General features: G+C 39.3%; 1 protein-coding gene across 4 annotated transcripts in view; it reads left to right on the top strand.

The window, feature by feature from the left end:
* The first annotated feature begins 6,536 nt into the window (after positions 1 to 6,536).
* Positions 6,537 to 13,889, top strand: part of LOC126356220 (SNF-related serine/threonine-protein kinase-like) — a 326,256-nt gene continuing 318,903 nt past the window's right edge. For 2 of the 4 annotated variants that reach the window (XM_050007035.1, XM_050007036.1), the window contains exon 1: positions 6,579 to 6,955. The gene's annotated coding sequence lies outside the window, so the exon portion shown is untranslated. Of the gene's footprint in view, positions 6,956 to 13,889 lie in introns of all 4 variants that reach the window. The other 2 variants (XM_050007032.1, XM_050007034.1) reach the window with 2 other exon arrangements.

The following is a 13,889-nucleotide window of genomic DNA, read 5'->3' as shown; positions in this document are numbered from 1 at the left end:
TATTACTTAAGGCTTGTACTATTTGATGAGTGAATGTAAAAATAGGAATCTCAGTTGACTAACACTTCTGGAATCGGAACGGTGATATACTAAACAAATTGTTTCCACTTAGGTGTGCGATTGCTCTTGCCTAAATTACATTTTCGAATATTTTTGAAAAAGATTTCTGTAAGAAAACTGAATGATATTTGTTTAAATTTGTCTTGTCACCGTTATTACACAGTGATTTAACAGTTTCTTAGTTTAACATGCCCGGAAAAATTTCCTGGTATAGTCTTTAATAAAGTATTCCACTTCTTCAACTGAACCATTAAGCCTATATTTGCTGCTATGTTTAGAACATAATTGTTAAAGGTACTTGAAGCTTGTGAATTATCAATCACAACTGTGTGATTTAGTTTAATTCATATGGAATCTTGTGCACTTACTGGCTGTCCCGTCTCCCATTTGAAAATGCCCCATATAATTTTAATCTTATTATCTACATTGCTTATTTCATCAGGGCATTCCTATTTCTGGACTTCTTAATGAATTTCCTTCAAGTGCTACAGTATTTTATCAGATCTTGACTTTCTCTGGCTTATACATAATTTTCCCTCTTTCTCTTACATGAGATTTTAATTCCCTTGGTCATCATTTGGTTACTTGCAATTTTAATGGATCTTCTGGATAATGTTTTCAGAAAGAAGCTTCTAAATACTGACATTCATTTACTATAGAATAAATTTAATTTTTTCTCATCTCCTTCTACATATACATCATCCCATTCCACCTCTGGAAGTTTCAGATCAAATCACACTCCATTCCAGATTGAAATTCAACTGGAAACAATTTCTCTGGCTGTGGCCAAGTCATATATCCACAATAACATTTCTTCCAGGAGTCCTAGAGCCACAAAGTATGTGGGAGAAATTTGTGAAGTTTGCAAGGTGGGAGATGGGGTGCAGGCGGAAGTTAAGCTGTGAGGTTGCATCATCAGTCTTCTCGGGTAGCTCAGCTAGTAGAGCACTTACCGACGAAAGGCAAAGGTCCCAGGTTAGAGTCCTGGTCTTCCACACTATTTTAATCTGCCAGTGGTAATAACTTTATTTATTATAATAGGTTGTGACACAGCAGAGTACTTTAAAGCTGGTGATAGTACCAAAATTAACTTCAGCATAGATAGGTAATAACAATAAAGATATTTAATGCTTGGATACCAAATATATTTCTTATTTACATTTGCTACAAACATAGTCTAGGCATACTTTACATTTTGCAATCCATGTAGCAATTGTAACAACAGCCTATTTCATTATCTTAATCTACTGCTTAATTATTTTTGCTGTCTTTCATTTCTGTATGTACAGATCCTCAAATTTTTGTTAATTAATGATGAGAAAAAGTAATATTAACATTTCAGTCTCTTAAAGAATGTTGAAATTAAATCAACTTCTTAGACACAACAAGGATAATTCAAAATAACCTGCATAACTTTGAAACTTGCTGCAGGCCTACAACAACTGACACAATCATGTATTGATCAGCCAGAACATTATGACCACCAATCTACTGTCGATATAAACCCTTCCAGACGACAGCAGCATCACCTTGACTGACTGCTAGTCAGACACTCACACTGTGCATATAGCATCATTGAGGGTGCTGCCTGAGTGTAGATTGGTGAAGGCATGCAATCTGTCTCAGTTTGATCAAGGGCAGACTGAAATAACCCAGACTCTCAACACAATCATTTTATACACTGCACAACTTGTAGGATGCCTGAGTCATGCTATGGTGAGTGTCTTCAACATGTGGCGCAATCACGGTGAAACCACATCCAGATGTTGTGGGTTAGGCACCCACAACTCACTGCAGATATAGGACATCATACAGTTGGCACACTGGTAAAACAAGACAACCAGTGAGCTGTGTCAGACTTAAATGCTGGGCAGAATACAAGTGTGTCTGAACACATAGTGCACCAAACACTCCTGACAATGGGCCTCCGTAGCTGATGATACATCACTGTGCCAATGTTAACACCATGGCATCAGCAACTCTGAAATGTGCATGTTACCATCAGCACTGGATGTTATTGCAGTGGCAGAACGTTGCATGGTCTGATGAATCCTGATACCTTCTTCATAATGCTAATGAGATACATCACTATGCTCCGGGGGACATTCACTTGGGCAGCTGTGGGCCCAGTGGAGTTTGTTCAGCTGTTTCCTGCCGGCAGTGGCATTGTCATGAGGCCAGGAGTGTATGAAGTGTTTCAAGGAACACAGTGGCGAGATCCAATTGGTGTGCTGGCCCCCAACTAGTCAGATCTGAACCTAATTGAACACATCTGAGATGTGACTGAACGTGGCATCTGAGCTCATTGCCCCCTCCCATAAATTTATGGGAATTAGGTGACTTGTATGGTGCCTCCAGCAACCTACCAAGGACTCATTGCTTCCATGCCATGACATGTCACCACTGTTATCCATGCCAAATGTGGATATACCGGCCGTTAGGTAGGTGTTGATAGTGTTCTGGCTGTGTAGCGGACCTTAAATCATCCAGGTTCACAGAAACAAGTAACACTCATCTGTACACTCCATATGCTCATTATGGTAGCTTGTCACTCCATATAGAATACTGGTGGAAGGAACTAGACATATTTGCACAAAGAACAACAAACAATGGGAACAGTAATAAACTAGTCACAAACCTAAACAAAAAAGAGATAAATAGAGTCACTAAATACAACAAACACCCAGCTACAAAAAACACAACATAACTCCACACATTCAAGCACACGCAATAGCAAAACAACAACAAAAAGTATTCACGACAACAAGAAACAAGATTCAGGTGGGTACACAGTGACAAAAAAGGTACAAACTCTCACACAAAATAATAAACATTTTCAAAAGACAAGGCATAAAAATAACTTTCAAAACAGACATTTCAGTCCAAAAATACCAAAGGACACAAACAGCAGAAAGCAGGAATACACCAATTACTACGCAAGACATTTCATGGAAGCTAATATGACAAGCCAGCCAGACATTTGCCATCCTCTGCAAAGAACGTATCGTAGCCTGAAAGTATGGGACAAACCATTCAACTAGTGCAGAACCATTAAGAGAAGTTAGTGAAGGGCCAACTACAAGAGAAAAACACCTGAAAATAGTATAAATAAAGCTAGCTTCACAAGAAAACAAACATGTACACAAAAACAGCATAGAAAGGTAATTTCTATTAAGTAAACATGTGAGTGTCACAACCAGCTTACTGTTCACACAAGTCAGTTACATAGCAGACAAATATGCCAATGAGTGACCACAAATATCATTCTCCTTATGTGTTAAATAGGCTGTTCTACTTGTCTGTGTACACACATACAGTAAATAAGTAAAAACAATATGTTGGCATCATTTAGAGAAACAAGCGACATACTAGACACCAAAAGGGCAGTTGAAATGGGGTGTTACTAAATAACAGTGACTACGCATGAAAAGTGCTTTTTTTGACATGTTTCCACATGGGAAAAAATTGCCTGATCTTTAAGAAATTAATTACATGTCATAATTTAGTATTTTATCCACCTTCATCAACTGTAATCGTATAAAATGAAATAATAAGCAGCCAGTTGCATAAAAGAAATTTAATTTCATTACTGGTTTTGGGCATTTAGTGTCCTTCTTTAGAAGGTTATGCCTATCCCATTACTTGCGATTGTCTATAATAAAGTGCATAAAACACAATGCCATGGTCCCAAAAAATATATGCAGGAGCAATAAGTAATATAAGTGGGTATACAGTGACATGCAAGGCACAAACTCATATATAAAATAATAAACATTTTCAAAAGGAAAAACTTAAAAATAACTTTCAAATTAGAAAGTTCAGTCCAAAAGTACCAAAAGACACAAACATCGAGCAGAAGGGATTCAAGTGACATTGTGCAATGTTCTTGTTGTCTTCGGTCCAAAGACTGTTCTAATGCAGCTCACCATGCTACTCTATCCTATGCAAACCTCTCCATCTCCGAGTAACTACTGCAACCTGCATCCTTCTGAATCTGCTTACTATATTCATCTCTTGGTCTCCCTCTACGATTTTTACCCCCCTGCTGCCCTCCAGTACTAAACTTGTGATCCCTTGATGCCTCCAAATGTGTCCTAAGAACCAATTCATTCTTCCATTCTTCTAGTCAGGTTGTGTCACAGATTTCTTTTCTACCCCAGTTCTGTTCAGTACTTCCTCAGTAGTAATGTGATCTACCCATCTAATTTTCAGCATTCTTCTGTAGCACCACATTTCAAAAGATGATATTCGATTCTTGTGTAAACTGTTTATCATCCATGTTTCACTTCCGTACATGGCTACACTCCACACAAATACTTCCTTGGAGGACTTCCTGACACTTAAATGTTGACAAATTTTTCTTCTTCATAAAAGCTTTTTTTGTCAGTGTCCGTTGACATTTTATATCTTCCATACTTCTATATATATAAAGATGGTATCTGTTCTTTCGGACATGGCTGAAAGAACAGATGCCATCTTCAAATATATACAATTAAGGCTCACCGGCCATTTGACCATCTGCTGTGCGGATGCACACACATTGCCCGAACTCTTTCGGGAATCAGTAAAGCTGTCAGTAATGAGTGTAATGGGCAAGGGCACTAAGAATATAGTGCGGGACAATAAGCTTGGGATGTGGCTCTCATGGGAGGCATGCCAGAGATAAGACCCTGCAGTCGCACTATCCTCTGTGTCTTCGGTGGCTCAGATGGATAGTGTGTCTGTCTTGTAAGCAGGAGATCCCGGGTCCGATTCCCAGTCGGGGCACACATTTTCAACTGTGCCCATTGACGTATATCAACACCTCTGTGCAGCTAAGGGTATTCATTTCATTGTATTGATTTAGTTGTAAATACGTCTCTACTTCGACCATCATCAGTTATTTTATTTCCCAAATAGCAAAACTCATCTAGTCTCGTTTTCTAATCTAATTCCGTCAGTGTTACCTCATTTTATTTGACTACATTCCACTATCCTCATTTTGCTTTTGTTGATAGTCATCATACATCCTCTTTTCAAGACACTTTCCATTCCATTCAGCTGCTCTTCCAAGTCCTTTGCTGCCTATGACAGAAACACAATCTAATACAAATGTCTAGGTTTCTATTTCTTCTCCCTAGGATATAATTCCTACTCCAGATTCTTCTTTTGTTTCCTTTACTACTTGCTCAATATATAGATGGAATGACAAAGCGGTAAGGCTACAACCCTGTATCACTCCCTTCCCAACCACTGTTTCCCTTTCGTGTCCCTTGACTCTTATAACTGCCATCAAGTTTCTGTACAAATTGTAAATAGCCTTTCGCTCCCTGTATTTCACCCCTGCCACCTTCAGAATTTGAAAGAGAGTATTCCAGTTAACATTGCCAAAATCTTGCTCCACCTCTACAAATGCTATAAAGGTAGGTTTGCATTTCCTTAACCTAACTTCTATGAGAAGTTGTAGGGTGAGTATTGCCTTGTCTGTTCCTGCATTTCTTCTGAATCGAAACTTATCTTCCCTGAGGTCGTTTCCTATCAGTTTCTCCATTCTTCTGTAAAGGATTTGTGTTAGTATTTTGCAACTGTGAGATATTAAACTGATAGTACGGTAATTTTCACACCTGTCAGCACCTGCTTCCTTTGGAATTGGAATTATTATGTTCTTCTTGCAGTCTGAGGGTATTTCGCCTGTCTCATTCATCTTGTTCATCAGATGAAAGAGTTTAGTCAGCGCTGGCTCTCCCAAGGCTATCAGTAGTTCTAACGGAATGTTGTCTACTCCCAGGTCTTATTCCAACAATTTATGGTGGTGTGAACTGGAAAGATCACATAACTTTAATCATAAGTAATGCAAATGGTAGACTTCATTGATTTAGTTCAATACTCTGGAAAATAGTCAATCTATATATGAGGTATCTTCCGTTTAACAAAAACTGCATTACATAAGATCTTTGCGTAATTTCTTTATTACTCAAAGTGTGTGTATATTTGTTTCGTCTCCTATCGTGGAGATCATTTACAACAAATGTCTCAGCAAGAAGCCTCATTATGATGTTCTTAATTGATTTGATTCATCGTTGTACTTGCTATTGCAAATGTCTTTTGAAAACCTGAAAATACAAAGCATGGTTGAATATATACAAATACTGCAGATGTGTAGATACGGAAGAAATTGTCTTGCACAAGTGGCACAAGGAATTGTAAAGCGATTAATACAAAAAAGCGAAACAAAAATGTATGTTGTACCATCAAGTAACAAGACCTTTTGGCATATGGATTGTCGACTCATTCCCTTACATGATTTGTTTCACACACAGTTTTCTCTGTATTGGTTAGCGATCACTGTCAAGGACTCGCAGAAGGACGCTGTAACACAAAACCCCATGGTTTTGTCGCACGGAGTCTGTTGCGATTTTGTATAGCGATTGCCAGTTGCGTGACTTTCGATAGCTCGCAATACAACGTCTGTGGATTGTAATTATCTTTGGCGGGCGGTTGCTACTGCTAGTAACACTTTCGGTCAGCAGATGGCGTTCGTGACGTAGGAAGTTGTCATATCAATAAACTCGGTGCTTCATTTAGCATCGTAAGTTACTTGTAGCTGACAAGAAGTGTCATAAGTTGTGTACGTGCGGTGAATTTGTTGTTTCTATGTGTATGTGCATATGTGTGAGAACAACAAATTTTTAGTGCGATTTTAAAGAAATACACGGCCAGAAATTTGTGACGACAAATCCTCGACTTTTATGGAATGCTTTGATCAGTGAAATGGATTTCATGTGTGTGGGAGAGTATACAAGCAACTTGTTTATGAGCACCGCACTGTTTTAGGTGTAACAGAATGCTTCTGAACATCGAGCAACGGAGGATATTAAATTGAACGCTACGTTAAATAAAAGGTCGCAGCAAACAGGTAATTCTACATTAATATGGCCACCAATTTAAAATATAGCCTATCTTGGGTACAGCATTCGAAAAAAATTATCCCAGATTCGTTAGATGCCGAATATATTTCATAATTGTGTTTATTTTTTCTGCTGTAAGTAGTCTGCTTATCATTGCCACTTCGTTCGTGGTAGGTGTGAACTACAAATTATAAAATAATGTAGCAGAGTTAGGTTTTTCTGGTCTCTCTTTTTTTAATCTTATAATGTGTTTCACTTTTGGGGATGTAACTTTCGTAGATGAGGGTCATGCATACTTAAAATTCTGCACTTCACTAATGTTAACAAATCGTGTTTTTAGTTTTGGACAATGGTTTGTATATCGGAGAAAGTAGTAAAGCGGATATTATTGTTACTGTACCAAGGTACAGGCAGATTTGACGTTAATCTGTTTTTTAGTGTAAGTAGGGATATTGAACTGACACTTTTTCTGTTTTTAATGAACTACTGTCCGAATAGAAACCAGTGATTTGGATACTACAAAGAACCGAAGTAAAGAAAAATTATATGCTTGCACCTAATTTCGTCTTGGAAAGATTTTTAAGTGATACCTGGGTGTATTCTTATAAGGTTTTCACTTTCCACACTGACCTCCCTTCCGAACATTTGGCACTATATGTGGAATACGGAATGTGACGTTTCTTTTTTGCTCATAGTGGTGTATTGACTATGGGATGCTACATTGTTGGCTTCACTGTAATTGTAGACTGAACTGAAATGTCGGTTTGTGTACTGTGTTGATGCCATACAGTGATTTGAAGTAGTTGAAGGTTTATCTGTCGAAGCTACACACACACACATTCCATTCACACTCACTTTTTCCATTATTTCACATATGTATATATATGTAATATAGCGTTTCCTACATGATGGGCATCTTTATTTCTTTATAGTGTACCTTACAGTTACAGTTCTATGTATTATTCGACACGATAAAAGTTTTTGATTAGTAGTTTCAGCGGTAGCATTGCAATTTATAAATGAATTCCATAAGGACATATTTCTCCATAGAGGTTTTGTGGACCACGCCCACTTGGAATATGCTGGTATGTTCCGACTGTGCAATTTTTTGCCTTGTTGCTTATTTGGAGTTGGAGTGCGTAAGCTATTGTGGGTTCTTTAACATTAGTTATTTCTGAATGTTCTCCAATATGCATGTCTGTTTTCGCATCTTAATCTGTCCCCTCCATTTCCGTTAGCAGTTCTTAGTTAATTTCACATTACCTTGTCTGTCAGTGTATTTCCATCGTTTGTAGAAATATACAGATCATGTAAGAGCCTTATTCCAAAAGTGTTGTTTGTTAATTTCTCTACAGTCAAGTTTCTACTGTGAACTTAAACGAGACGTGACTTTTTAGTTATTGCTGTCTTTGCTGTACCTTTCGTGCCATATTGGCTTTTAGTTTCCATCTAGTAATTTTTTGTTACATTTAAGGTCCTGTCGTCAGTTAAGGACAGCAGAAAATGCTGTGTTGGAACACAACATTGTAACTCTTCCTGTTTGGGCTGTGAGTTTCAGCTAAAGCTTTTAGTCAGGTAGGTTAGTGATGTATTTGCGGGAACATATCGTGATTTATATTCTTCCCACTTCTTTAGTTTACTACTTACTGAAAAGAAAAAAGAACCCGGAATAGAGTGGTCATCAAAATGTTCGTTTGGTGCATGTTTATTTCCTGTATTCTATTTTGTCGTGGTTTTACGACCCTCCGACACAAGGTCAAAATCGTTGAGTAAGTGTATACCCTGAAGTCAGGGTTGAGTGAAAGCATTTCGAAACAGTTTTCTGACGGTCAGAGTACTAAATATTGAAGGTAATATTTCTACTGAAACACGAAATGTACAAAAGATGTCATTATGTCGGTTTAGCGTAAAGAATGGAAGGAGTGACTGAGCCCTTACAAGAAAGCGAATTATGGCACAAAATTTGAAGTACGTATTGTTCCTCATCGAATCGTTTGCCATCAGTGTTTATAGCAATTGCCTATGTTTACTAGTAATAACGTTGATGCTTCCGGGACCCATCTCAAAAGTGACCTGGAAGACTGCTTGAAGCGTCACTGCAACGCGACTATGCACGACCGCACACCGCTAGTTCACAACTATCTAGGAAGATTGTTGGGAGGTCATTCCATATTTCCCATATCCCATACGTTCACGACATTACACTCACATTAAAACACAGTCAGACGTCTGTTGTACAACGTGTCTCAGAAATTATTCTATAACGAAGATTTTTTTTTTCCAAATTTGACTTGAAAGCATATAGAAACGTTGGAACATACTATATAACAACAGCAGTCATTTTGACCGCTGTATTGGAATTACTGTTTTCGTTCTCATTACTATCGTTTCAGCTATGTATTCCTAAGTTTAGAAAACATTTACCTATGGGACCTAACACTAAATTGTGACACATTGTATGATCTTCGCAAATTTAATATTTTTCCATTTATTGCAAACACGTATATTTTTTATAAAGAAACGATGTTATCTAATGGATAGACACGGTTTTTATTTCAAGTTCTTTTAGTATTTGTGACGTACTTAGTAGGTACTCAATATCATAAATACATTACTTAAATATTTTATTTAGTGCCGTTGAGGTCAGAAACATGTTTGCCAAATCCACGTGCCACAACATATTTGTAAAACGCTGTTTTAAATTTTCTTCAATTAACATTGCCTCCTCATTTTATTTCCTTCCAAATAGTCTTCAAATTCCGGTTCTGTTTCTACTAATTTAAGATTCGAGCCTAAATATGGACTGTGCGTCTGATCCCAGCGGCCATGGGTGTGTGTGTTTGTCCTTAGGATAATTTAGGTTAAGTATTGTGAAAGCTTAGGGACTGATGACCTTAGCAGTTAAGTCCCATAAGATTTCACACAAATTTGAACATTTTTGAGCCTAAATACCCCATACGAAGCTCCTTCAGGGTGTCATTTCGGCGAGTATCTTCTTCTCTGTCACTTTCTTGAAAATGTTCTAGGGGTGGGTAGATGCCAAGTCAGGAACATTATGAAATATATGAGCCGGCCATCAACGTGTGCCGGCTTGAACAGTATATTTTCGTGCCATTTGATCCACCACGTGAGTGCCATATTTTTTATTGCCGTAGAAGTCAATTGTTTCCGGAATTAATTTCTTTTGAATACATCATGGAAGCAGACAGTGATCAATGTTATTACTAATAGTTACTATTAAAATCAGTCTTGATCACAATTTATTTGTTCTGGTAACCGGTTTCGACTACGCCTGTGGTCATCTTCAGACCAAAATGCTGTATGATCAGGAGCCTGATTCTGGTGGTAAATCACTGCTAAAGTGACATTGAGCGCGGAATGGTAGTTGGAGCTAGACGCATGGGACATTCCATTTCGGAACTCGTTTAGGAATTCAATATTCCGAGGTCCACAGAATGTGCGGGAATACCAAATTTCGGACGTTACCTCTCACCACCGATAACGCAGTGGCCGACGGCCTTCACTAGCAATCGAGAGCAACGGCGCTTTCTTAGAATTTTCAATATAAACTGAAAGCAGCGCTGCAATGAAATAACCACAGAAATCAATGTTGGGCGTGCGACGAACGTTATCTGTTACGACAGCACGACGAAAGTTGGCAGCAGACAACCGACGCGAATGCCTTTGCTAACAGCACGGCGTCGCCTGGAGCGCGTCTCCTGGGCTCGTGACCATATCTGCTGGACCCCGGACGACTAGAAAACCATGACCTGTTCAGATGAGTTCTTATTTCAGTTGGTAAGAGCTGATGATTGTGTTAGAGTTTGGCGCAAACTCCACGAAGACAGTGACCCAGGTCGTGAGCAACGCACTGTGCGAGCTGGTGGTGACTCCATAACGGTACGGGCTGTGTTTACATGGATTCGACTGGGTCCTCTCGATGTTCGGCTACTGAGAGATTGTTTGCAGCCATTGATGAGCGTGATGTTTCCAAACAACGATGGAATTTTTATGTATGACGATGTGCCATGTCACCGGGCCACAGTTTTTCACGATTGGACAAGTCGAGCGGATGATTTAGCCACGCAGGTGGCCCCGCAACGAGTACCGTCGAACATTTCTGGGACATAATCGAGAGGTCAGTTTGTGCACAAAATCTTGCACTGACGACACTTTAGCAGTCATAGACGGCTAGAAATGCTGCGTGTCTTAATATTTCTGCAAGGGCTTCCAACGACTTGAGTCCATGCCACGTCGATGTGCTCCACTACGGCGGGCAAAAGGAGGTCCGGCAAGACATCAGGAGGTGTCCCATGACTTCTGTGACCTTATTGTATTTCACCTATTCTACCTACCACATTATTCGCTCAGTATAATCATTCATCCCACATTTAGCGTTCAGAATAAGAAACAAATTTACTCGTCTATTTTTATGTTGATGCACGTATGTGACAGAAACTTACACGCAATGTGCATTGTTGCATTAAACAGTTTTGCTCTTAGCGAATTCCTTAATGGTGAGCGAAGGGTGCTTTCGCCTATAGCACATATACTTTTGAAAACAATGTTGTTGTGGTCACCGTTTTGATTATCTCTTTTTTCGGCGTAATGATAAACAGTGAATAATAGCTGTTGGTCTCTTGTAAACCAAGTACTGTTCATCAGTGGATGTCTCCATATCCATCAGTATTACACTGATAAGTGTTCAGAATCGCTTCGTGTAATGTGATCAAACGACACAATCACGTTAGTAAAAAGAAATACTATGAACGAGCTGTTTGAAATAAGAATAATCGATAAATTTCCGCGAAGAGACGAGAGACAGTACATGAAACCAATCGTAAATGAGAAGTGACATGTCCTCTAGAAAAATAAAAGAAAAACAAATAACTCCGATTGGACAAGGATGGGGAAATGAATCGGCCGTTACCTATCCCAAAATTCGACGGAAGAGATTTCGAGAAACACGGAAAACCGAACTCATCATGACTGAAGATTTAACCCTACTTTTTCCGTGCACGAGTACGATACGGTGTCTTTAACAACTATTCAACATCGCTTGGTTGTAGGAAGTATGAAACACCCATGCAGGTGGTGCGGTGGTGTACTCTGAGAGACCGTGTTCTCATAGATACAGCCGGACGAGAGAGTTAGATCAGGTATACACGCTTCAGTCAAAGAAATGTACATACCCCGAAAATGAGCAATTTATGCGCTGTGGTATCCTAGTCACTTCGAAAACACAGGGTCTCTGTTGCTGGGACCGTTCTGCAGAACTCACGTTCGTCTGTGGGCACGGGGTCGACCTCTCCATTTGTAAGAAATCGATGCGAGAGAGTTTCCCTCTTGTAAACACGGACAGGTTCCCCTTACCGATCTCGCAGTGAAGAGAAAATGTAGCTGACCTCTCGACAGACCAAAAGTGAATAGCTCCAGAGAGCTGGCGTATCATTTCAGCCTTACCGTCATCGAAAAATCCGCTTTTCGATTGTTTACTAATTGCACAATGGCTGTTGTGTGTAGAACAGATTTGTCGCACATAGCCACAACACAAGTAAGAGCGACCAATCGGAGATACTACTGTCCATTAATACTGTAAGCCGCTACCCTTTTTTGGTCAAGCCTATAGCTTCACCATTGGTGCGACGTGTACCAAACCGGTTCTGACACGGACGGAAGCCAGTGTTTAAAATATGGAATAATGACAGACGTTGTGGGGTTTGATGAGTCATAATTGCTGTAAGGGGTGCAGGGAATTCCTGGTGAGCAATATCTATCGGTCTATCAGGAATCCAGCTTGTAACTCGGAGATGGTTGCATTTTAGGTTGATTTCCTTTCTCATTTACACTGCAAAACGGTTCATATACATTGTTGACCATCCGCTCCATCACAGACCGTTTCGGAGATAGTAGTATACACCACACTGACGGAACAGCTGTACGTATAGCGTATCTTTTGGCCAAATGGTTTGATCTCGTGTCAGCGATGACCTGCTCTGGTCAGCACCATAATTTAAACGCAAGCGAATTTTTGATTGAGAATGGCAGGCGCCGGTCTTCAGGTTTTTCGGACGAGACCCAAGAAAGAGCAGTTCACCCATGGAGAAGCACATTTTTAGGGCCTTCGTTCGAACCACTGTCGTAATTTTTATCGGTATGGAGTCTTCGCCAAATTGTGTGCTCGGGGGGATGGTGAAGATTTAAAGAAACAGTACCCGTTTTGTCACGGATTTGTATTGTCAGCGTGAGAGCATCCCAAATTTGCTGAATAACAAGAAACGTACTAATTTCCCAAATACAAATCACGCGTAATAACTACGAAAGTTGAATATGAATTAGAACATAGGGCTTCGAAAGTTCTTCAGGTACAGCATGTGCTGTTAGTTGCATCGTGTGCACTGTCTTGTGAAATATGGATGTAGAAGTCATTCGCAGGAAACCTTTATAGGTTAAGACAACCAATTTATAAGAGTGGAGATTATAAAAATGATTAGAGGGTAAACCAACGTAACATTAAACGTCTCCGTATGACGTAATTCTATGCACCAGACTGGAAACTATAAATGAGTTGGGTGTCAGAAACACTTGCTGGTGGTTACGAACAGTCGGTAGTGATCAGATGCTGTAACTATTATTTGGTGATCAATATTTTCGATATTAGGATATATGAAGTTGATAGTGATTAATTCACACTGCAGTACACGTTGCATAATTCACACTGGAAAAATTTCAAAAACCATTTAGTAATGTACGCTCCCAATCGTCTTTGCATCATCTTTGTGGCTGGGTCTAACAAATCAGTCGGCTAGTATTTGGAGTTGAGTCAGATATTCATTCCTCTGTTTTCTCGATATCCTTTTTGGATAAAACATCGACCTATAGCTACATGTATACTCACCAAACTGGATCACACATTTTGCACTACTAATACTGTTCCATACA

This window comes from Schistocerca gregaria, chromosome 3 (genome assembly GCF_023897955.1).
Source record: "Schistocerca gregaria isolate iqSchGreg1 chromosome 3, iqSchGreg1.2, whole genome shotgun sequence".
Lineage (NCBI taxonomy): Eukaryota > Metazoa > Arthropoda > Insecta > Orthoptera > Acrididae > Schistocerca > Schistocerca gregaria.
This window is presented reverse-complemented; position numbering and strand designations above follow the sequence as displayed.